Here is a 24594-nt window from a genome sequence, read left to right on the forward strand (position 1 = left end):
AGTGTCATTGACTAAAATAACCCTAGCTGTAAACTTTAACAGAACCAGAGCACAGTTGTATCAGGAAATTAGAACAGGATTAAGCAAATCTATTTTAAAATTTGACTTGTATTTATTTGAATAGGCAGAACTTAAAATTGAAGAATTTCATTATAAAATTTCTTAAGAATGTTTCTCAGCAGCATTGTCTGTAATTCAGTATCACTTGTTACAGTTAAAGTGTTAAGGAAAAAAACAACACTTTTTTACCCTTAGGCTTGAAACATAGTTAATGCATTTCTTTAGCTACAGTTACAGAAAATGCTTCATATTATAAGTAGAATATTTGAAAATTGGGTTTTCTGTCTTTTGGTAAGTCATATATATTTATAATTGTAGAATACACAAAGTAAAATTTTTAAACTTGTTAATGGAGGTTGGCTAGGTGTTATTACTTGTGAGTCTTCTTGAGTACACTTGTTCTTACAAGAGCAAAGTCAGTCTTTCATCTTGCAGCCCAATGATGTGTTGGAAGAGTGATGAGGCAGCACAGAGGCATGATAAAGTCATGTGGGATTTTGAAGAAATACCTCATCCATCCACCTGTGGTAAATTTCAATGCTGGAATTGAGGAAATAACACCAGAGTAGTTAAAAAATAAAAAAATACATAGAGAGCAAAAATAAGTTTGCTAAAAAGACTAGGGTAAAGGAAACTAAACTGAAAATGTTTAGCAGTGCAATCTTACTTCATTTTTGTTTTACCTTCTGAAATTTGTATTGCTGTGAGACCAGGCGTATTGAGACAAATACTGTGATTGTGTGAGACTTGCTGGCAGAGTTCTTTCTATTGCTTGCAAATCCTGCTGTTCGTGTGCATCCAGCATTTTGTGTAGGATAAATGGGTTGAACTGTGTCATTTAGAAACTTATGTGGTAGGTTGTTTTGGGTTTTTTACTTTTACAACATGTCAGTCAATACCATGCTCTGTGTAGGCTAGCTGCTTTTTCCTATATTTTTGTTTTTTCCCTGCTTTATTACTATCTGTAACCCATGTGATTTGAGATCAAATGTAAATGATGATACAGAATTTCTAAACAGAATTTGTTTGCTGTAACACAGTATATATTTGTAATTCCAGCCTAAGATTTTGGGTTAATGGTTCTTGTGAGATGAAGGGGGTCTTCTGCATCTAAACCCCCTTAACAGTAAGGGAACACAATACTCTAAATCACTAGCATATAAATGGAAGAATAAAAAAAATCTGGTCATTGATTTCTATTTCACTCAGTCAATAGAAAAGAGCTTCAGCAATAGGGAATCATACCAAAGCAATTAAGGCTTTTGCATTATGTAAAGAAAAAGTGTCAGACTAAATAGAATTTACTTCTTAGTACAACTTGTAGATCCCATTTACACATTTCAGACCTAATGGGCCTTTATTAAGAAGAGTGAGCCAACAGCAGTGTTTTGAAGCAGAGGAAAGTCTCCCAAGTGTTTTTCATGAGCAATATTAGCCCCTGGGTAAATTTATAGGAATCAATTTTTACTCATTGTATCTTAAACTATAATAGTCTGTTATTCTGAAGCTATGTCTGTACTCAGTCAAGAGCTGAATTTAGAACACTTTCTTACACATCGGGACCCAGTAAAAAAAAACCTGCTAGCATAATTTTTAATTGGATATCTAGAAGTGGCTCTACAGAAATCTCTGGCAAAGTGAAGCAGACAAAAGATGGTAGGAATTTCAGTTATCTTTTCCTGACACCTCTCTCTTTAGTCTCAGATGGGGGTGAGTGAGAAGGGTCAAGCAGACTGGGAGATCATTTCACATTCCAATTCTGGATTTCAAGGCTCTGCAAGGGCTGTTTTTGCACTGTATGGGAATAAAATTCTGCTGCTTAGACTCCCTGGTCACAAGGTTCCCAGTGGCATGGCACAGATATCTGGGGCTTCCGAGTAGCTACAGCAAAGGAGACCTAAGGTGTGATGATAAAGGTTGTCGTAACACCATTCCCTTTCTGTTGTTTTAGCGAACCACATTAAACATGAAATAGAAGGAGGTGCTAAGAGCAGACCTCTTTGGTTACACCTACAAAACTTTTTGAACTTGAATGTTGTGGATTTGAGCGAAGAAAATGCCTTTTCCAACAAGAAATGTCTAAAATCTGTCTTATAGTAGGAAGGATCTAAGGTGGCCAACTAGGCAGCATTGCATACACAAGTTTTACTGAGACTATGTCTAAACACCATTTTTCATTTAAGCTTGTGTCCCTGTATAGATGGAATGTGAAGTTTAGGCATAGAAACCATTTCTCCTGTGGAGAGCCAACAACTTCAGCTTTCATTTCACTGACTCTTGATTCTTGAACAGAAAAGATTATTTTTTCATTATTTCCTATGCAATGTTCATTAGATTGAAGATAGTTTGTGATGACTAATAGCAGAGATGCATATACTGAATTCCCAAATAAAGATTTTACAGCAACTCCTGTCTAGATCTGGTTTAAATGAATGAGAGCCTTTAGGCTGATCTGAATGGACATCTGCTGAAATCCTGCCTACAAAGACAGAACTAAGCATCTGTGCAGCATTGGGAGCTGAGTTCTGAGGTGCTGAAATCAAGTTCTTACTTTTAATACGAGCATTTAGTGAAAAATAGCATGTGAAAAAGCATTATTAACAAAAATTGAATGAAAGGCTATTCAGACAGGTTTCATAAATGTAATGTCCAGTTTATTGAAGTCTGACAACTGTGACATTGCATTTCAAATGTAATTAAAAATAGATAGTTATTTGAGCTAAACATTCATTCTTTATTTCTTTGACTTTGGACTCTTTCTGTTAATCTTAGGGAAGCTTTTAAATTTAGTGGTCTATTTCCAGTACATTAGACTGACATTTTCAGTGCTCAAATATGGCAATATATTGCTGCAGTGTTGAAGGATGTGGTACATAAGTTTATTTATAATGAGGGTAAACCTGTATGTGAAAGAAATAGTTGAAATTTTTTAAAGCTATTGATGTAACAATAATAGTAGTAGTCTATCTTCCTTTAAAACCTGGAGTAGCCTCTAATATAGAATCATAGAATATCCTGAGTTGGAAGGGTCCATAAGGATCGAGTCCAACCCCTGGCTCCACACAGGACCAGCCGAATCAGAGCATATGACTGAGAACATTGTCCAGATGCTTCTTGAACTCAGTCAAGCTCGGTGCTGTGACCACTTCCCTGGGGAGCCTGTTCCAGTGCCCAAACGCCCTCTTGGTGAAGAACCTTTTCCTAATATCCAACCTAAACCTCCCCTGTCACCAGTTTCATGCTGTTCCCTTGGGTTCTGTCACTGGTCACCAGAGGGAGAAGATCAGCACCTGCCCCTTTGCTCCCCCTCAAGAGGAAGCTGTAGGCTGTGATGAGGTCTCCCCTCAGTCTCCTCTAGGCTGAACAAACCAGGGGACTTCAGCCTCTCCTCATATGTCTTCCCCTCTAGACCCTTCACCATCTTTGTTGCCCTCCTTTGGACACTCTCCAATAGTTTCATGTCCTTTTTGTACTGTGGCGCCCAAAACCGCACACAGTACTCGAGGTGAGGCCCCACCAGTGCAGTGTACAGTGGGACAATCACTCCCCTAGACCGGCTAGCAGTGCTGTGCTTGATGCACCCCAGGACATGGTTGGCATATAGCTTTATGGAAAAGATTACTTAATTGTATGTAATGTAGTCAACTGTCAAATAATTAATTTAAAATTCAGATCTGAGGGGAGATACAAAATCTGTAGGCTCATATGGAGTCCTTTTCACTTTCACACTGTTGGAGTGCTTTTGATAAACAAGAAAGAGGATGGAGTAGCAGCTAGCTGTCTGGAACTGATCCACAGCTCATTGAATTAAATGGGAATTTTTTTCATTAACTTTGATCATCTTTGAATTGAACCTGTATGCATATGATTTAATTAGTAGCAAGCTTGGGAAATGCTGGTATGTTGGCTTTTCTAGTGTCTTACCTACAGAGATGGTAATTACATAAACCAATATACTTGTATATCTAGGATATGTCAAGTGCAGAAGTACCCACAGTTGACTTTCCTAGTGCTGGACTTTCATTTAAAAGCTAGACACTTTACTGCTAAATCTCTTTTTCTTGCTAATGATAACATCATATCTGATCATCTTATATTACACATAAACCAGATCTATTTCTATGTGATAGAAAATATTTTTATGCCAAAAAAGGAAGCAGATTATAACTTTATTGTATGTCTATTTTTTAACCATATGAAAAAAAACCCCATGACTTAAGTTATATTTAACATTAAGGGTTAAAAATGCAAACTTTTTATACATTGTCCTTGCCTGAGAGCAAAAAAGAAGTTCTCTAATGTCAAATGTTTAGTTGTCCAATTAAGTATATTTTCATCATGGATTGTGTTGAAGGTATCTCTAGTAATACTGTCATTGTGATTTCGTGTGGGTTTTTTTTTTTAATTGGGTAAAGCTTCATGCTGGGAGGTACCTTTACATTTTATGGGAGTTTGAGGGACAACCAGAGGAAACGTCTCTGCATCAAGCCAAGTTTGCAGCAGCTTTGTAGGCAAAGCCATTGCACAGTCATGATTCAGAATAGCCAAGTATCTCATCCATGCATTTGAAACATTTTCACCCTTAACCAGATTTCTATCACATAAATCCATGCTGTATTTTACTTTATTAGGTGAGCTGCCCCAATGCTTTAGCTGTGGCAATTTGTGAAGTTAATACACTGTCTGGGGCAAGTGAGGAAGGGTGGTGGGAGCTGGCTGTGGGTATTGATACTGAACACAGAGATTCCACGTAGGTGTGTCCTGTGTTTGCTTTGGAAATATTGGCAGACCCTGTTGTGAGTCTGAATGACTTACTGCCTAAGAGTTTGTGAAAGCTACCAGGCTTCTGATACATTAATAGCATAAATAGGAATAGTAGGTATAAATACCAAGGTAGAAAGTGAGGTGTTAGCTTATAAGCCTTTCTGAATTTAGCAGTTGTGTAACTAGCCATAAATCTGTCACTTGGGTTTGCTTATACTTTTGATAGTTTGCACCCAATTTTTAGCACAATAAATAGGGGTTCTCTAAGGTGTCAGTTGCATACCTGTCAATGAAAACTAACCTAAAAAAATTAGGTCTGTGTCAGTATTAAAGTGTTAAAAGGAACCTCATTTTTCTTTTTCCTCAGGGGCATTTAAGAGTTACTGAAGCAATATTAAATGTTATACCAACAAGAGACAGAGGTTTTCTGCTGTTTACAAGAAAAAAAAAAAAGCTTCTGTAGCAACTGCAACGTGGCATAGAACATATGCTACTTTTGAGGCAGACATTACCACCTTAAATAAGCATAACGTGCTCAGGCCATGCTGATGTGTGATTGTGTATCATCTACAATGATTTTGGGGACGTGTATTACAAGAATATCTCTGTGTGCTTTAGGGAGTGATCCAGACCTCAGAAAAAGGAATGGAATAGGTGATCTAAGTAGTTATTTTTTTTCTCTAGCTACTGATTGAGCTTATATTGCTACTTCTGCATTTGCATTTGAGAAGGGACCTAGGTAAGCAAATTATTTTTCTCACTTGCCTTTGTTTCTCAAAAAAATCAGTAACTTCTAAAAGAAGGAGAACAATATTTTTAAGGTACAAATCTGAGAAACAGGAGAATGAAAATGTATACGTGGTTTGCTTTTTTGGTGTCAAACAGAAATAAAAGCAGAAAAATATTGTTTAATATATTATTCAATGTATTTTGACGCAAGATATCTTGCTCATGCTATATCTTGAAACAGTATAGGTAAATGATCAGAGTATTATTGTACTAGTCTTACTCTCACAAACCTGCTGTTCAATGACTGCCACAAAACTTTCAAGGATATAATTAGAGAATAGTTGTCTGACCTGTACTAATTAGGAATTGGGATTTGATTTATTGCGCTTGAATATGTCAGTTCACGAACTTCTCTGGCTCTGATGTAGCTTATTGTGTCTGTGTAATCCACTGTTTCAAAAAATTATCACTGCTGTCATACCTCCCAACGCCTTTGAAAAAGCAGACCTTTAAAAAGCAGTTACACTTTTCTGCTCGGGATCACCCACAGAGAAATGTGCAGTTTGTCGCACAGCCCCTCTGTACACATATGGTTGGACTCTACAAAGTCTGTCTAGTAATCCCTGTCCATCTACAGTGAAATGTAACGGCAGCTTGTTTCAGATTTCTGGATGTTAATCAATCTGTTCACACTTCAGTGTGTTGCAGCCCAGTGAAAGCAGTGAGTATCCTGAGTGAATGATATGAAAGAAGTGAAATGGATTTAGGTAAGTGTAATCTGTCCCCAGAGCAGCAGATTGCCTGTGTATTCTTTAGCAACAACCTCTACCAGTGAGAATAGACTAAAGTTTATCATTTTTGAGAACCAGAGTGCTACTTAACTTAAGCTGTTGTTGGGTGCTATGTTTTGCCATTGCTTTTTGAAGACACTGTTGGGTTGAGTTTAATATTCTTAAAAATTCCAGTTTTAAGCCTAGATTCCTAAGGAACTGAGGGCTGTGAGATGGTATTTGTACATCTGCTATTGGCCCTCCTTTTTCTACTTATCTTTAGCTAGATTTCACAAGGGGTGTCCAGATCGCCAGAGACAGCAAGTTACAGGTGGTGTGTGAGAATAAAGGGCTTAACAAAGGAGAAAGACCCTATTAATGCCTCAGCTAAAGCAGAGGTAGCAGAATGAATTTGTCACTTGAATCTGCAAACAAGCTTTGCCTCCAGACATAGAGGAAATAAAGTTTTGTGGGTTCTGCTGCTTGCAAAAAATCTTACTCTAAACTGCTTTCCCTGAGGATGAGTTATGTTCCATTGGCTGACACATCTTACGGAAGTGGAAAAGAGAATAGTGCTGTCTGACATATTTTAAAAGAACTGAGAATGGATGCTTTATGAGAAAGTAGTGCATGTGTTGTCTTTTAGACTATTTTAGAAGAGTAGTGTGTCTACAAGAGAAGGCTCGAGACAGAAGATGCTATTTTTCCCAGTCTTAGAGATCATTAGCAAATGTTGGAATTTCATAGAAATGATAATAGACTGTAAATGTAAGCTGTTACATTGCTGCAGAGGGAAAAGGCTGCTTAGACAATGAACCTTACAGTAACATGTCTACTTTTAAAACTGTCAGCATGTTGCCATCAGCTGGAAAAGTACACAATAGCTTGTCATAAATGTATCAACTTTCCTCCTCAAATGAACATCTCTGTTGGTGGTGTATGAGATCTTAAATAACTTTTAAAGGAAAGCTGTTCTCATTTTGCGATTTTAACCTCCCTTGGCACAATTAAAATCTGAAGTAGAAATATTCTAGATGTTTGGAATATAAATCCAAAACTAAGAAAAATCATTTTATGAACAGAAGTCCAAGAAATCAATTAGTTTTTGACTCTTTTAATTCTGGTTGGTTGTTTCACTGTAGAAATTGCTGTGTATTCTTCCATCATATTCCGGTTTTTTTATGTTGTGGGTAAGCAGCTCTGCAGCATTCTGTTGTCTTTACCTTAGAGTTGCAAAGTCTATCAGTATATTGTGTTGGTAGCTAGGTGTGGAAAGAGAAGAAAAGGTTTGTGTGCTTCAGGTCAGGCATAGACAAGGTAGGTAGAAAACGAGGTTTCTAAGACCTGAGAAGTGGATGTATAAATGTGAGATTTCTTTGTGTGACTTGTCAAGATACTTATGTACCTCTGAATCTTTCCCAAGTTCTGCATGCATAGTCTCTGCTCATTCTCCTTTTTTGAAAATGTGAGTTAGCTCAACTGTAGGTTTGGTTTTGTTTGTTAGCAAGCAAATATATTTTGGCTGGTCCCTCTGTATGAGGGACTCATGGCGGAGAGCATTAAATTCAAATTAGCTATAATTAGGTGGCCCAGACAGGTTGTGGAAACTCTATCCCTGGAGACATTCAAACCCACCTAGATAAGTCCCTGACAATCCTGCTTTCAACAGGGTGTTTGACTAGATCACCTCCAGTGGTCTCTTTGAACCTAAATTATTCTATTATTCTGTAATTCTATGAATTACAGAAGTAAAGTTTTTGTATTCATTTCTAAAGGAGTCTGGTCCTGGGGTTATTGTCATCTTTAGCAGGTGTTAAGTCCGGTCATCCCTAAGCCCAGTTCTGTGACTGTCCATATCTTGCTGTCATTAGGCTTTGCTTTCCTTGTGGGCAGTTTTGCTCCTCAGGAGACTGTAACCATCTTGAGAAGTTAGAAGGTGGGAGGTAGACCCTCAGTATAACTGATGCATTAATTCTGTGGAGGAGTTATAACTGGGATTTTAAACAAGTGTGTGCATGCTGTGAGCAACCCAGATGTGGAAGAGCATTGCAGTGGCTAAGTCATTGGGCTCTGTATCTGCATCATGTTATCCTGGAGCTCAAACTTCTTTCTGGACTGGGCTAAGTTGGAATGGCTGAACCCAAAGAGAGGGCTCGTGTGTCCTGAGAGCAAGGTTCAACAAAACCTTTGTCTTATGCTGCTCATTTGCTTAGCTGTGCAGTTTTGGAAGGGTGTTTAAAACTCCATTTCTCTAATTTTTTTCTTGTACTGAGAAAGCTGCTCTTTGTGGTAGTCCTGACCAGTCAGAGGAAGCCACAGTGACAGCAGTATTTAATTACCCATTTTAAGAATTGGAGTCATCCATTTTTCCCATACCAGGGGATATTAATGCAATTCCAAAATGTGGTGGATAAATGCAACTCTCACTGTATTTTCTGTATCCCTTTCCCATTGCTTTTACTCAAGTTTTTTTGAGCAGTGGCAATATCCCAATGTATGCTTGAACAATTAGTACAGTGGGCCGTGTGATGCCAGTTTGCCTGAGCACCATAGTACGTGGAAAAAAATCTTTCTCGATGCAACTTGAAGTGGTTTGACAAAGGAGGATGTATTTTTCCAGTCCCCATTCCCCATGCGCAGAAACAGGCTGCGTGCCCGTCATGGCAACAGCCTGCCTTTTGGAGATCGTGTCTCGAGTGTATGTGATCAAGCCAGAACCTGGACTTAGGTGACCTTATTCTGTTATTGGAAATAATCAGAGTAAGTTGATTTTTTTTAAAAAAAGAATACTAGTGATTTCAAATTGAATTGCATTCCATTGCTTGAAATAAGAGGTTCTGTATGAAAAAAAAAAAGATGACAAACTAGTAGTATTTTAGAGACTGTCCTTCAAGATGCTAGTTTGCCAAGCATATATTCAGTAATATATTTACATTGTGAAATGGTGTCTTATTATACATTACTCTTAAAATGTAATATCACATAGTACCTAAGATATGTAGCTGTCAAACCGTATGCGTTTAGAGCATCACCGATGATATTACATAAAGATCTCATCAGATGTGAATACAAAATTCTTAGAAAACTGTGGTGCTATTTCCTACTGATGGTTGCTAATAGAGCTTCACTTCTGATGGCCTGTCCAGCACCTTTTGACATTTATAACCTCTGATTTGCATTTGGAACTAGGCTCTCTAGCTTTTACCCTCATAGGAAGCCAGAGCATAAACAGAACAAGATGTGAAGCATCCTTTCTGTAGAAAGCTGTTTATGCTAAGTCTTGAGGGTAGAGACCTGTATTCTCTGTTGATCCTAACTAAAATTCTAGATACAAATAAGCCAGCTCTGGAGAATGAATGTCTGCCAGACACTGATGAGTGTTGTATAATGCAAGTGATCTTTGCATCTTCTAGTCATCATCATTTCTTCTTAAGTAATAAATAACACAAATAATTTTATAAAAGCTGATTCTTGAGTATTCAGGGGTAAAGGCTCTGGGCTGACTCTTGCAGCTAAGACAGCTCTCTGCCATTGCTTAGTAGCAACAGGATGTCTTACAAGTGGCATAAAAACCTGAAAGGCTCCTTTTCTTGGCTTGTCAAGATGCTATAGAAAATGATATTGTTAGGTTCACTTCCTGCCTTTGCTCTCTTTTTGATATTTTGTAAGAAAAAAAATGCGCTATTTATTAATGAAATGCTGAGTGCTCCAAGATGAGATTAACTCAACAGAGGCATGCAGAACCTTTACTACAATAAGCAACTTTACCCAGATGACTTATTTGCTGAAAATAATTAAGGATGTCTGGGTAGCTGAAAACTTTCATCTACTGTGCACCAGAAGGAGCATCTGTTTTGTTTTGCTCATTTGTTTGCTTTGCTCATAGAAGTTTCCTCATTTTCCAAGCCAGCCAGGAAAACCAGAATTATTTAAACAAAATTCCCCCTAGCACACTATAAGGCCAAATAATTAGATTCATATGCTTAGAGTGGGTACACAGAACAGCTTAAAAACAAAAACAACCCCTCTGATTCATCTGGCACAAGTTGTTTCCTGGTATAGGAGGACAGTGAACAGAGTTCACCTGTCTGATAGTAGGCTGGTTGGACTTCACCAGCATGAGGACTAGAAAGAGTCTGTTTCTGAGGTAAACTTGGAGCTGAAATAACCTGATGCTGGCATCAGCAAAGATTTCATGTATTTAATTGGTTCTTCCAATGTGGCTAAAATAATTCTATTTCAGATGTCCACTCTCTTAGGAAGGGACCTTTGTAAGCAGGTAAATATTGTACTTTTAAAGCTGTTATCCTTAAAAAACCTGTGTTTTGAGGCAAAATGAGTTTAATAAAAAGATTCAGTGGTACATGACAAAACAGAGATTTTGTACTTACTGTGTCATTGATTACCCAGTGATTGTTCTGTTTATATGAAATTAATACCTTCTTCAAGCTACTGTCCCTTCAGGCTCTGATTCAGATACTTAAATTGGAATAGATCCTTTTGGTGCTTGTACTGCTATAAATGGTGGTTTCCAGAAGTGTAATTGTTACGGGTGGGCTAGTTACCAAGATCTTTATTTTCAGGGAGGCTGGCACTGACCATTATTAAGTCTGGTGATGTGCATGGAAAGGAAAGAAAAACTCTGGTTTTGCATTGTGATGTGCAGATACCAAATAGTTCTGGATACATTCAAGAAAAAGATCTGTGGAACAAAGCTGTAACAATTTATGGTTGATACATAGAGTAAAACTTCATCTCAAAGAGAAATCATACGAGATCAAAACCTGAACCTGCTTCCACTGAGGCAAATAGAAATGTTTCTTTCCAGGAAGATTTTTGAGCCCGTATTCTAAAATGCTGAAATATTTTCAGGTGTGGGTAGAATAATTCTTGCTAGCTAGCTGTACTTAATCAAATGTAAATGCAAGGCAGATTGGAAAACTAAACTGCAGGGTAAAATTAAGACCTGGAGAATTGAGTCAAGTTTTGCTGCTCTCATGCACAGCTGCTTTTTAAGAAAATGCTGAAACTGTGTTGTGGGGTTTTTTTGGAGCAGGTTTTTAGCAAAGTGGAATGTTTTTGAAGGTTAAAGTTTAAGAATATATCTGCTTGGGTGATTACAGTTTCTTCTTAAATAAATTAAGAGTATTATGCACACTAGAGGCAGGATGGCATGCTCGGGGATGAATCCAGTCCCCACAAGACCATTATAAAAGGATATGAAATGGTCTCGGTGGGCTGTGTAACTATACATCATTGATACCGCTTATGGGCGTGCTTTTTTCCTTTTCATAATGAGAACAATTTAATGCTTGAGAAAATGAGAAAACATGTTGTATCTTTAAATAACTTCTGGTTTGTACTGTTCTCAGGGGTATGAGGAGAAGCCTATAACAGTGCAAAGCGATATCCAAGGCCTTTTTAAAAGTATTTGGCTGCGGGCACTGGCTGCCTCTGCTCTTGTAGCATGGGCAACATCTGTCTACCACAGCAATGTACCTTACTCATTACTATATTGAAACACAGATCTTTTTAAAATAACATGCTGTAAACTAAAGGAGAGAATAGAAGGACTGTTTTGCAACTCACATTGGATGATTAGCATTGTAGGGACTTTAAATTTTCTCCTGATGGATTTTTATAATAGAGGTTAAAAATTAAGGACATGTGTTTCATGTGCAAGTTTTCAGTGATGCAGGCTTTGCTCCAACTCTTTCATAAAAATACTTATAAAAACAGCTGTTTGTTTTTAAATTGGACTAGAAAGGAGATGTCACGTGAATAAATGCTATAGTTAAAAACTGGTAACCTGACCTCGAAAGTTTGCTTTGGTGGAAGGCTTTGTTAATTTGGATTTAAACATAGTTATCTGTTTGGCATTGTATCTGAGAGTTCCCACTCTTAACCCACATTATTTCAAAAAGTGTGGTTCACGGATGAACCAATTCATGTTAGATGCTTTTTAGTACTTGACCGTGGGTTCATGCTAATGCAGGGAATATAAAACAGTGGCAATAATATGCATGGCTACAGCTGGAGGAGCTGTGTTTTGCAACTGGTACTTGGTTCTCAAAGTGTCAAGCACCTTTACCAAGTATCTCGTTTCAGTCCCAGGAATAGTTGGTCAGACTTTTTGTAGCTTTGTTGAGATACAAAATTTTGAAGACAACCAAGTTTGAAGGAATTTACACAATCAAAATAACCCATGTTTTCAAAATTGAAGTTTCCTCAATATTAAACTGAACAGACAAATAACCTTTCAGTGGTGCATAGCTTTTCTGTGTTGCATCCAGTGGAGTATCTGTTTGCTTCATTTTAGTATGGGTGGTTTTTAAAAATGCTGTTTGGAAGTTTTAAAAAAATCTGTTCTAGTAACTGAAAGGAACTCTGGCCTCCTGCATACAGACATGTACAGAACTTTTGACTGTGTAGACACATGTCTGCTCACATTTTGTGATTTGTAGTTCATTGAAAGTGCTTTTTGTGTTTTTTCTCTTCATACATGTTTAGGCATATTTTAAGTTTGTGTCACATTTTTGCCATATGAAAAGCTAAATTTAGCATGACACATTTATGAACGGGTCCTAGTGTAAAGGAAACTGAAATAGTATGATAACTTTGTATTTGCAAAGATGGTTGTGAATGTATAAAGGCCTGTCCTGTTCTGGATAACTTTATGTGAATCCAGACAGTTTTATGTGATTGAATTTCTTTTATTGAGGAGGTAGAATTGATGATCTTAAACAGAACAGGTGGATTTTTTTCAGCTGCATGTGTCATCTATGAAAAATAAACATAGCTCTGAATCAAAAGGCCAGCTTGGAAATAGGTCAGTTTGAATTTCTGCTCCAGACTCTTAAGCCTGCATTCATTGCAAAAACAATGTTTGGAGCTAATAAAGATTGGTGCAAAAGAGGCATTTTGCTTTCAAATTCATGAAGGCAAACCAACCCGTATGCTTTAGTTTTCTCTTCCATCCCATTTTGTTGTGTAGTGGTACTGTATGAGGGACCTGAGTGTTCCTCATTCCACCCGCTGCCAACTCAGATCTCCTTTCTCAATCCACATTTAGAATCAGCAGAAGGATGATAATTGGGGAAGCCAGTGGAGGAGGTACACTGAGCTTGTGCCATGGTTCTTTTTTTTTAATGGGGATGACTTCCACTGCTGTTATCTCCAGAGGAGTACTAACTTTTTAAGTTCTCAACTGCCTCTCCTGCTTAGCGCTTTGTCATCAGTCCCTTCAGTTGGCCGGTGATATCTTTCTAAAGACATTTTGAAGGCAGGGATAGCTACACAGATTTTGCTTATTGAGAAGGAAGTTGTTAGAGCTTTCTGTTGTTGTGAATTCTTACAGCTACTGACTTGCCACGTACTTCCAAGGGTCATCTTAAAGTACTGTTGTCTTCATGGCAAGTAGTTGTTAAGCCATGTAAGACCCAAATAAATATTTTAAACAGGTCTGCTGAAAGCATCTGCATAGTACTGAGGGAATTGTATTCTTTTATATTTTATCTAGTACAGGATATTTATTAGGGTGAGCAGATGGGCACTACTCATTTTTGGCATTCATTGATCAGCCTGCTACCTCTCCAGGTGGCTCAACAAAAATGATAACACCATGGCATTGCTCCCACTTTATTTTCCTTCCTCTCAGACTAGTTAGTCACCTGTCTCTGTTCTCCTCATTTAGAGCCATCTGCTGGATTTTTTTTTGTGTCTATGTTTTGGTTTTCTCTATTCTAAAGTCACTAAGGGATCTCCAGTAGGGGCTGATGCAAAGTCTTTGTATGTTTGCTGAGTATCGGGCTCAAGGATATCTTGTTTTTGTCATCTTTTCTGTAGCCAGTTTGAGTTTTATTTTCCCCAGCCTGTCCTTATGAAGTAATCCATGCAATGCTAAATTATGCTTGTCTTTAGTGGACTATGCTACCACTTTTATTAATATAGCAGTTCTCTTTTTTTATGTTGAAATATTAAGAGTGAAGAACAAGTGAGAATCCATCCTCTGCATTTGTTCTCATCACAAGAGAGCAGAACAACTGAAATTTGTCACACAAATGATTAAAACACAAGCTTTATCTATATCAAAATGCATTTTAAAAAGTTTAATCAACAATTTATTCTGTGAAGAGATGAGATGGGAAACATTCTTCTAAAATGCAAAACCTTCTATTGTGAGTGTGCGAGACTATCTAGACTGTGTTAGAGCTAACTGTGTAGGACTAACCCACACCTGTCATGAGCATGCATCTCTGAAGTAGGCCAGTAGCTTCTTTTCACTGCTTGCTCACTATTCGTGTTGAAGTCTTTTCACTTGGGTATTTTCATTATGATAAATGTGCTCCATTTTCTTAGTAAGTCTTTTGAATATATGCAGTTTTCATATGTATTAGTTTAAGATGTATCACCTGGTTGGATTAAGAATGGGATCAACAAAAGGCATATACTTGACCAAACAACTTCCCTGGCTGAAGGGCCAGGCCACTGTTTCATGGCTTTGTTTCCCCGTGTTTTCCTTCTCTTCCTCCCTCGTTGCAAATGCATCCTACTTGCCTTGCCTTGGAGGGCAAAGCCACTTCTGTGCATGTGTGGATGGAGAGATGGGAGTGGGAAGTCCCCTGGAGAGACCCTGGATGTTAGTGTGGTACATGCAGACTGTGACTTCTCTGTTGTCTTTTGTTGAACGTGTAGTTGGCATAGAGCCACGGTCTTCCACCTACCTTTCTGATGAGTCCAAACTTAATCTTTGGTGGATGTTATTGAAATCAATGGATCTTCTTGTGCAGTGGGGAGCCGTTGTCTGGTGTGTGTAAAACTGCGCTGGCGAGAACCACAGCGATTTAACTCGGGCAGTATTCCTAAACAGCTTCTGAGAGAGTTCAGTTTCTCTATCCCTTCAGAGAGCTGGTACTAAGCTTTTGGACCTTGTTCCCAGATTTCCATTTGTGATTGCAAATTTTATTCTTTAATATGTTACTAAAACTGATATAGGCAACACTAGAAGAAGAGTCAATATAGATGAATGCACAGCTGAACTTTAAATGTTTAAGTACATATTATATGTGGGCACAGGTATAGGAGAAACTGAAAAAATTGATCATATTGAACTTGGAGTTACTTGTTTGTTACTGGCTACCTAAAATTATTGTGTCATGTTGCTCTTAAGGTTTGGGAGCACTCATATACTTGATCTTACTGCCTAGTGGCAGTACCATAAAGGGTATGTAGTTTGAGTTTCAGTTCCAATTCCCCTTTCTTGAATATGTTTACTAGAAAACAATAGAAATGTTTTTTCCTTGCAGACATCTGAGCTGTCTCTCCCTCCTTTCGCCCCCAGATGTTGTACTGTCAGTGCATCCTTTTGCAGCTCTTGCTCCCAGCTGCTTCTTTTCGGACACTGAATATTACCAGATCACTCTCATTTCTTCACTTGCCCCTGCCCTTTTTTCCCCTCTTCTTTTTAGTTGTATGATTCCCTCTGCTCTCTACTGTATTATGTTATATGTGGCTGTTAAAGAGTTTCTCTTGCCACTAGCCATCTATTTAAATAAATGTCTGAGCAGCACATTATCCTCATTATGGTTGCTGCATTATTTTCTCATTACCTCTGCTTATGTCTATTCTTCCTCTGCTATTTTAATAAATAGCCATTGCCAGTGATACAGAGGGTACAGAGATAAATGACATGATAGATTTGAGGAGGTAGAGTGAAGTACTACAGATCAGGTTTTTTGTTTTGTTGGTGTGAAGTTTTATATTTTACTTTATTTTTCTGCGTGGTAGTATAATAGCTATTCTGGGATTTATACTAACAATAGATTATTGTAATCAGTTCAGTCAGCAATGGCTTGAGACCTCTGAGAGCTAATGTAAACCACAGTGATAAAGCTACTGGGTAACAAAGAGTGAAATTTATAGATACGTACATATATTTACATTTTTAGAGTTCTTACTGTGTTCTTGCAACTTTTCTGCAGGCCAGTTTGCCTATGGTGAATGACGTGTTTTATCCATTGCTTTGAATTCATAGTAATTTTTTTCTCTACGCAAATAAATTATTCTGACTTTGCATTTCTGTAATATTGAGCTTTAAACTACAGTAAGCAAACTGAAGTGATGATAGCAGTAGTTTGTCATTTGTAATAGAGAACCATGTCAACATAGTTGAATTTAGTTTGACCTGAATGATTCCCGCCTCCCCCCCCCCCCCCCAATGTCAGTACAGAAAAAAGATCTCGATGCTTTCAGGAGGGACTTTTATACAAAGGAAAGTCAACCTAGGTACCTGATTTTTAACATCGATAATCTGGGCCAGTGATATGTATTCCATCTGTGTCAGTCAGAACTGCTTGCGGGAGAACCTATATATTTTTTCATCACTGGAGTCCAAATTGTTTTTATTTCACTAGTTTAAGCCCCCCCATCTCAAGTCCAAGGTAGACTGCTGATATGGAAAGGTTTGGAGTCAGTTTCTGTGACTTTCCACTGACCTCTGAAATGAGGCAGCACTTGGGTCACAGAATGGATTGGTAAAGAACATTTAGATTTTAATGCAAAAAATGCTAAATGAGTGTGACAGCTGAGGATCATAATTCATTTTCTATTCCAACTTGAACCTGTAGAGAAACTTGCCTAGCAGATAGAAAATAGGCTATCTTTTGGAAGAAGATCGAAGGTATAGAGACCAAAGCAGTGATCAGCAACAGGTGTGATCTTTCCACTTTAAATTGCAGCACAAAGCGCCCAGTATCTAATGGTGTATATAATGAATTATTTCCTTGAATCAAGGCTGACATATGTAGCTAATAACACTGAGGCATTCCTACAATCATTTATTTAATAATGTAGAAATAGAAGAGTTTTAAGAGAGGAATAAAACATATGGTCAATCTGTATTTAACAAAATGCTTTGTGAGTGAGCATTTTTAACAGGTTTTGTGGTGAAACTTACCCATTTGCCTCATTTGAGGCAAATGAGCCCTTCAAATTGAGGCAAATTTGAAAGACAGTGTCTGTCAGTTCTAAATTTCTCTTGCTGCTGTTGCACATCTTTATTTATGTTTAAAGTGTTCTCCTTTACTGCTGATCTTCTACTTGGTGCTTTTTTAAGTAACTGGGCTCAATCCTACTGTCAGTTAAACCAATATGGCTACATGAAGCATCTGACCCGTAGGTCAGTGTTCTGTCTTTTGCTCTCATAAAGGACTGAGATACTGGTATTATCTACAGAAGAATTGCAGCATGGTGGAGAGGAGAAGGCATACTAGTGTGGGAGATCTTTGGATAAAACTCATGTCTTTTGAAAAGAGAGAGGCATGTAGTGATAGGACAAGGGGTAATGGCCTTAAGCTGAAGGAGGGTCGATTTAGAATAGATATTAGAAAGAAATTCTTCACTATGAGGGTGGTGAGGCACTGGAACAGGCTGCCCAGAGAGGTTGTGGAGGCCCCCTCCCTGGAAGTGTTGAAGGCCAGGTTGGATGGGGCTTTGGGCAACCTGGTCTAGTGGAGGGTGTCCCTGCCCATGGCAGGGGGGTTGGAACTAGATGATCTTTGAGGTCCCTTCCAACCCAAACCATTCTGTGAAAATAATAATAAAAAAAATGAAATATTTTAGAACTTCACCCTGCTTGGAAATTCAGCTTAAAGAAACTCGTCTAGAGAGGAGATAAGTAGAGGGAAATGCACGTGAACCTGCAGTTCTCTAGCTCCTTAAAATATGATTTTCTCCTCCTTGTTGTTTTTAATACAAAATAGCAAAGTTCAGCTGGTGCTGATGTGAAAGTAGGAAGGAGCATTATATTATCTAGATTGACAGTGTGAGTGGGACGGTCAGAAGGATTTCATCTATTCTTTCCAATAACTTCAGGCAAGGACTATCTTTGAGAGATACTCATTCTCTGTAAATACTTCAGTTAATGGAAATTATATCACAAGTTCCCAGGTAATTTCAAAGAGAAAGAGATTGGATAGTAGAGTTCCTCAATCAACTAGAGAAAAGCATAAATGAGCAACAGCTTATAATCAAATACATATATATATAATTTGTGCATGTGTATGCACACATATGTAAATGGTACTGATATTAATGATTATCCATTGCAGCAAATTTGTTACCAGCTCCTGGATTGGATCTATCCCAAATCAAGGCCTGTTTATAGACTGGGGAACAATTCTATCTCAACCCTGTTCCCTACCCCAACTTTACCCAAAATAGTGTTTTTTCCTTTCTAGATGCGTCCCTTTCCACAGTATGTGTGGCTTGGGCTTTTCTCACCTTTTCTTTCCTCATGGATGTTGAAAGGGATCAGAGTGCTCCCATATGTTCAAACCAAGATTACAAACCATACATGCTTCATTTGCAGGAAACATAAACAGAATTTAATTGTGCTTCTTATTGTCAGAGCTTGCTCTCTAATTCATGTGTGGTAAAGCTAATTAAATTATACACTGATAGTTTCAAACCATGACTTATTTTTCTGTGTATTTGAAACAAAATCTTTATGTATGGTGGTTGCAGTTGCCAGCCAGCTTTATTGTTCTGGGCTTGGAAAATTACAAATCCACATTTCTAAGCTTCTTCCATAAGGAAAGTATACTTATAAAATGAAAGCTCGGTTTCTGCTCTCATCTTCCCGTTCCAGAAGCTGGAGACGTTAAGTAGAATGCCAAGTGATATAAGATGCTCTATAAAAATGTGATAATGGAAGGAAAGGCAAGGATGGAGACCTCTGCTTTATTTTTTGACTTTGCTTTCTGAATTGGGAGAAGGGCCTCTAGAGCTGAGCAGCTTTCTATCTTTGCATTGCTAAAATAGTCTCAAACCAGGAAGAGACAAATTTACCTGCTCTCTTCTGTTTGTTTTTTTAGGGGTCACAAGAAAATATACCTCCAGTGAAGAAAATGTGAGTTCCCCCCACCCCCAAATATCATAAAGTACTCCTCCATCCAAGCATAAACAAATAAAAAAAAAATCAGCTAATTTTCTTTTTTTAAATCTCTACAATTATTCCATTTTATCCCAGTATGTTATTGCTGTTTGTTCCTTCTAAAACTTTACAGACTTCAAAGTAATTAGTACGAGTTTAGGGGAGGAATATGTGTATAGCTACTTAAACCTGTGAATTATGATGGAAGACACTTCTATTAAAGTTTATGGTGTGTAGATAAAGGCTTGTAAGATTTTTCAATTAACTTGAAGGATTAAAGCATTACAGCTATTGTTCCTGCCTTGTGAGAGGTGAAGAAATGGTAACCTGCTCATTAGATATGGATAGTATTAAAGCAGGAAATTCATTCTGTTTTCTTAATACTTTGGAAATGAAATTACTGGTTATTTGTGGGCTTTTGATAGACTCCTAAATAAAGGGAGGAACAATAACTAACCAGGACCTGCATGAAGGCTACTGCAATAAATAGAGATAAGTATCATGACACTGGGAAATAGATGTACCAAAATAATACTTATTCTGGTTGATCATGCATGCAGTATGCATTACAGGTTAATCTGAGACCAAAAAACCAAAAGGATTAAATCTTTGGGTATTATGGGATGATTGTGCAAGAATAGTCTTGTGGTATTTAATTTTCTATTTTATTCCTTAAAGTTAGTTCAATGTACTGTATGTGAGAGAGAAGCTTCTCCAGGGAGTGATTCAGAGCAGTTACCTGAAGGGAAAAAAATTTATGTAGTTGATAGAAGGAAAACTTTGGTTCTTCAGGATGCTGAGCATTCTGCTCTGATCTGCTGAAGCAGTTGGAGGTGTTTAGTTTTAAAGCATCACAAAGCCATTGAAAAGTATAAATGCTTTGCTGGGTTGGTGTCAGATCACACAGCAACTTACAGGTGAGGAACTAGAACCTAGAGGAAGATTAGAAGTGGGAAAGAACATATATTGTAAATAAATAATGAAAGGCTGTGGCCAGAGAAAGAAAGATGTTTACAAACAATAGGAGGCTGTGAAGCAGGAGGGTGTGCGTGCATATGCCTATGGCTGTCTATGAGCTTGCTACCTTGAGAGGGAAGAAAATAGAATATGGAGCATACCTCAATCAGATTAAAGGTTAAGAAGAAATAATGACACAAGAGGAAGGTGTAAAAATACAGGTTTGGTTTGGTTTTTTTTTTGAATATTAGCAAAATGCTCTAGGGGAAAAGAATACAAAAAAAGGAGCTAAACAGGGCATTGAAATGTGTAATCATATATAGGGAAGATGGAGTGTGTTAAAAAGAAGGTAAAACAAAGTGTTTTATATGCTGCAGGAATTCTGACAGGAGTAAGTGATGACTTTCTCCTTTTTCAAATGATGTCTTCATCCCTTCCTATTTGCACCTCACTGCACTGTCTGCTAACACCCTCTAGATGGTGTTGGGGGATACTGGCATGTTGAATTTCTCCTAACTCTGTGTGTTAGGATAGATAGATATGTAGTGGTTGTGGGGTGGGACTTATATATATTTTTATATATATATAAAAAAAGTTATTTTTGACAAAGTGTTGGCATAATTGTAGGTGGTGTTTGAGCCAATGTAGATTTAAACACTTAGATGAGGAAATCAAATACAGTCAGGAAGAAAATGGTCTGTTATCCTTTATTTAAAACACTGCATGGATACTGTAGCCTCTTTTTTCATAAAGAGTTATGAGCATAGAGCAGAGTATTTCTAGGGAACCCATCTCTGGTGAGGATTATGTAAGTTTTGAATTGGCTTTTCTTTGGGTTGCATGCTTGCATTTCTCAATGGCAGGACATTTTCAGACCTGTGCAGTTTCCTTTCTTTTCTTAGTGTTGCTAAGAGTGACTACATCCCCTCTCTGGTAAAGGGGAATGAACACAATCTTTAAAGAAATTACAACATTCTCTTGTGTAATCTGAAAGTAGTTGCAGCTGCTCTGTTTAGAAAAACTCAACCTATCACACTCCACATACCTGCTAGCAGAAATGGAATACCATTGCAAGAGTATTTTTGGCTTCTTGTATGTAAGAATGGAAATCAGTGTGATACTGTTTGGGTTTGGCTTTTTTCCCTTTTCTCTATTTTCTTTGAAAACAAAAATATTAAATTATTTTTAAAGTACTGAAAGGACAGAAGTTGAATGATCATCTCTCCTCTCGAAAAATCCCCAAATATTTGAAAACATTCTGCAAGACACAAAACATACGGCTTTATCTGTAATCATTTTTGTGTAGTGGGGACATGCTGCTTTGCTTTCTGTGGAGTACATTAAATATGCTGTTGTTACACAGGCTTAATGTTAACCATGCATTAGAGGAAATAGTGACAACCAAAAGAGATTGGAACTTGATTATTGCATCATTATTCCTGTATTTTCATAGGACAGTGCAGTGATGCTGCAATCCCTTTATCATCTTTGTGGCTGTTCCCTGGCCCTCCCACTGGGAAGCCCAGAGCTGGGCACATGTGGCTTTACCATCACTGAGCAGAGGGGAAGGATCACTTCCCTTGACCTGCTGGCAATGGTCTTCCTAATGCAGCCCAGGATGCTGTTGACCTTCTTTGTTGCAAGGGCACATGACTGGCTTCATGGTCAACTTGCTATCCATCTGGACGATCAGGTCCTTTTCTGCAGAACTGCTTTCTTGCTGGTCAGGCCCCAGCATATACTGGTGCATTGGAGTTGTTCCTCCCCAGTTACAGGATTTTGCTCTTCTCTTTGAACTTGATGAGGTTCCTGTCAGCCCATTTATCCAGTCTGTTGTGGTCCTTAGAATGGAAGCACATTTGGCTCGTATACCAATCACTCTTCCCAGTTTTGTATCATCTGTGAATTTGCTGAGGATACGGTCTATCCCATTGTCTAGGTCATGAATGGAGATGTTACACATTGGACCCTGAGGCACGCTGCTGGTGACCAGCCTCTAGCTGGACTTTTTGTGGGTGATAACAATCTTTTGAGCCTGACAGTTTAGCCAGTTTTCAGTCTACCTCACTGTCCAGTTATGTAATCTGTACTTCATCAGTTTGTTTATGAAGATGTTATGGGAGACAGTGTCAAAAGCCTTACGTCAAGGTGAACACATCCACTGCTCTCCTCTCATCTGCCAAGCCAGTAATCTCTTTGTAGAAGGCTAACAGGTGGATCAAACATGATTTCCCCTTAATAAATCCATACTGATGGCTCCTAATCACCTTCACATGTTTTCAAAGTTATTTCCAGGATTAATTCCTCCACTACCTTCCCAGGGATTGAGGTGAGGCTGACTGGCCTGTAGTTCCCCAGATCTTCCTTCTCTACCTTCTTGAAGATAGGACTGACATGCCTTCTCCCATCTCTGTTTTCAGTTAAGCTTATCTAGAGAAGACCTTTAGATTGCGGCTGCCTTTTCTTAATGTAAGTTGCTTGTTATTTTTGTAAAGACACTTTCAATTTAGATACTGCAAATAAAATAATTCTGCTCACTGAATTAACTTTACTCTATGTTGATCAACTCTTTGCCTTACAGTTGGAAGCAGGTTAAATTTGTGCCAAATATAAATAAGATTGTGTGCTAAAAGTACTGTAATATATCTTGTTCAGTTTTTTTCTCCCACTTCATTAGCTGAACCAGCACAGGTTAATTGAGAGTGGGAACTCTATTCCAGACTACCATCTTTAGAGAATAATCAGTTTTCCTGAGAGCATCACGAGGAAATTGTTAGGGAAGGCACTTGTAAAGGCCTTCCTTTGATGCACATGAGAAATCATTTATGTGAGCTAGCAGCTCCCATCAGTGTGAAACTTAGCAACATTCATTTTGGTCATGGAACGGGAAGCTTGCACATCGGTGGGAGCAAACCAGGACATCAGTCAAGCTGAATTGTTTCAAATCATAATTAAAAATGGATTCTTTAAAGGAGTAGGAAAACTTTTGTGCATTTTATGTTGTTTTCCTTTAAAATGCTTGGTTCTCACCAGCTGGCAAATAGTGAAATCAGTTGTTTGGGAAGTAGTGCTAGTCCTTTATGCTAAAGTAAGTGTTGACTTATACAACCTAATGCAAATATAGTCAGTTTCTTAATATTTACACATTCTTATTTTATAAAATAATGATTGGTACATTTCTTGCTTACCAGCTAATGACTAATTTTGGTTTGGGACATGTACAGTTGCATTTGGATGGAAATTTGAGTTCAGTTAAAAATACAGAAACCTAACACTATACACTTACCCCCCCAAAACACATTCCACATTTAAAACTACTTGAGTAGACTAAACAAAAGCAGTATCTTTATTGAATGAAGCAGATTGTTTCTGGGTATCATGGTCTTCTAGTTTTTATAATTAATTGGTGTCATCTTGAGAAGGAAAGGAGCAGGTGGTTTTGGTCTGACAAGCCTGTTATGGTTTTCTTCTGGAAAAGTTATGTATGCAATATGGTGACAGAGGATTTTTGAAGAGGCAAAAAGGTGTTAATATTATCTTCCATGATTTTTGAGAGTTATTGTAATAAAACAGAGGAGAATAAATATTCCCAGATGTTAGCAGGTGCTTGTTTTACTATGCAGAAAAGAAAGTTAGTGTCCCCGAGCTTTGTTCTTTATACAACTTTGCTTTGTTGATGGATTTAAGAATTGAGTGCATAAAATTTTTTTTAGATCTTACTCATTTTGACAGAAAAAATATGAAGAAACTTTCCATGAAATATGTGGTTCTTGGTTTTGCTTCTTCCTATTTGGTTGTGGGTTGTATGAGATGAGGACTGTGTATGTACGTGCAGAGCTTAGTAGAGTAGTTCAAGCTTTGATCCAGGCTTCTTCCATTCAAATAGTAATAGTAATAATTTGCTCTAAGCAAAGGAAGGAACATAAATTTCTTAACATGTCTCAGACTACTTATTTAAATTCTGCCTTGTCTGCTCTTCTCAAGTAAGGAAACACTTTTATATTATTTGGATCTGGGTGCCTGGGCCAACAGGCCTCTCCTCTTGGGTCTGGGGGGCTCATCCCCCAGCCTGCCTGGACACATGGCAGAAAAAGGCTGCAGGATCATCTCTTCCCTTTACCTCAGGAGAAAAAGCAGGCTACCTCAGGCTTCGCGCCATCTGAAATTCAGACCAGCGCAGTAGATCTGTTTCCTGGGATTCATTGTGTGCGGTGAAACCCCGAGATGATCTGACTGTGAGGAGGAATCGGTAATGACTGAAGCAAATGGTTGCTGTGACTGTTGCAACATGATCTCTTTCAGTGCTGTTGTACTGCCATATTCTGATGATGAATTAGGCTTAGGATGCATAGGGGCAAATAAAGAATAATCGAATAAAGTATA

At 38.0% G+C, this 24594-nt stretch overlaps 1 protein-coding gene across 6 annotated transcripts in view; it reads left to right on the forward strand.

Moving 5' to 3' along the window:
- Positions 1-24594, forward strand: part of FARS2 (phenylalanyl-tRNA synthetase 2, mitochondrial) — a 251593-nt gene that overhangs the window by 9782 nt on the left and 217217 nt on the right. The window contains exon 4 of one of the 6 annotated variants that reach the window (XM_054818758.1): positions 19196-19230. The exons of the other annotated variants lie outside the window; for them this stretch is intronic. The gene's annotated coding sequence lies outside the window, so the exon portion shown is untranslated. The remainder of the gene's footprint in view (positions 1-19195; positions 19231-24594) is intronic. 6 annotated transcript variants of the gene reach the window in all.

This window comes from Grus americana, chromosome 2, assembly GCF_028858705.1.
Source record: "Grus americana isolate bGruAme1 chromosome 2, bGruAme1.mat, whole genome shotgun sequence".
NCBI classification, from domain to species: Eukaryota; Metazoa; Chordata; class Aves; order Gruiformes; family Gruidae; genus Grus; species Grus americana.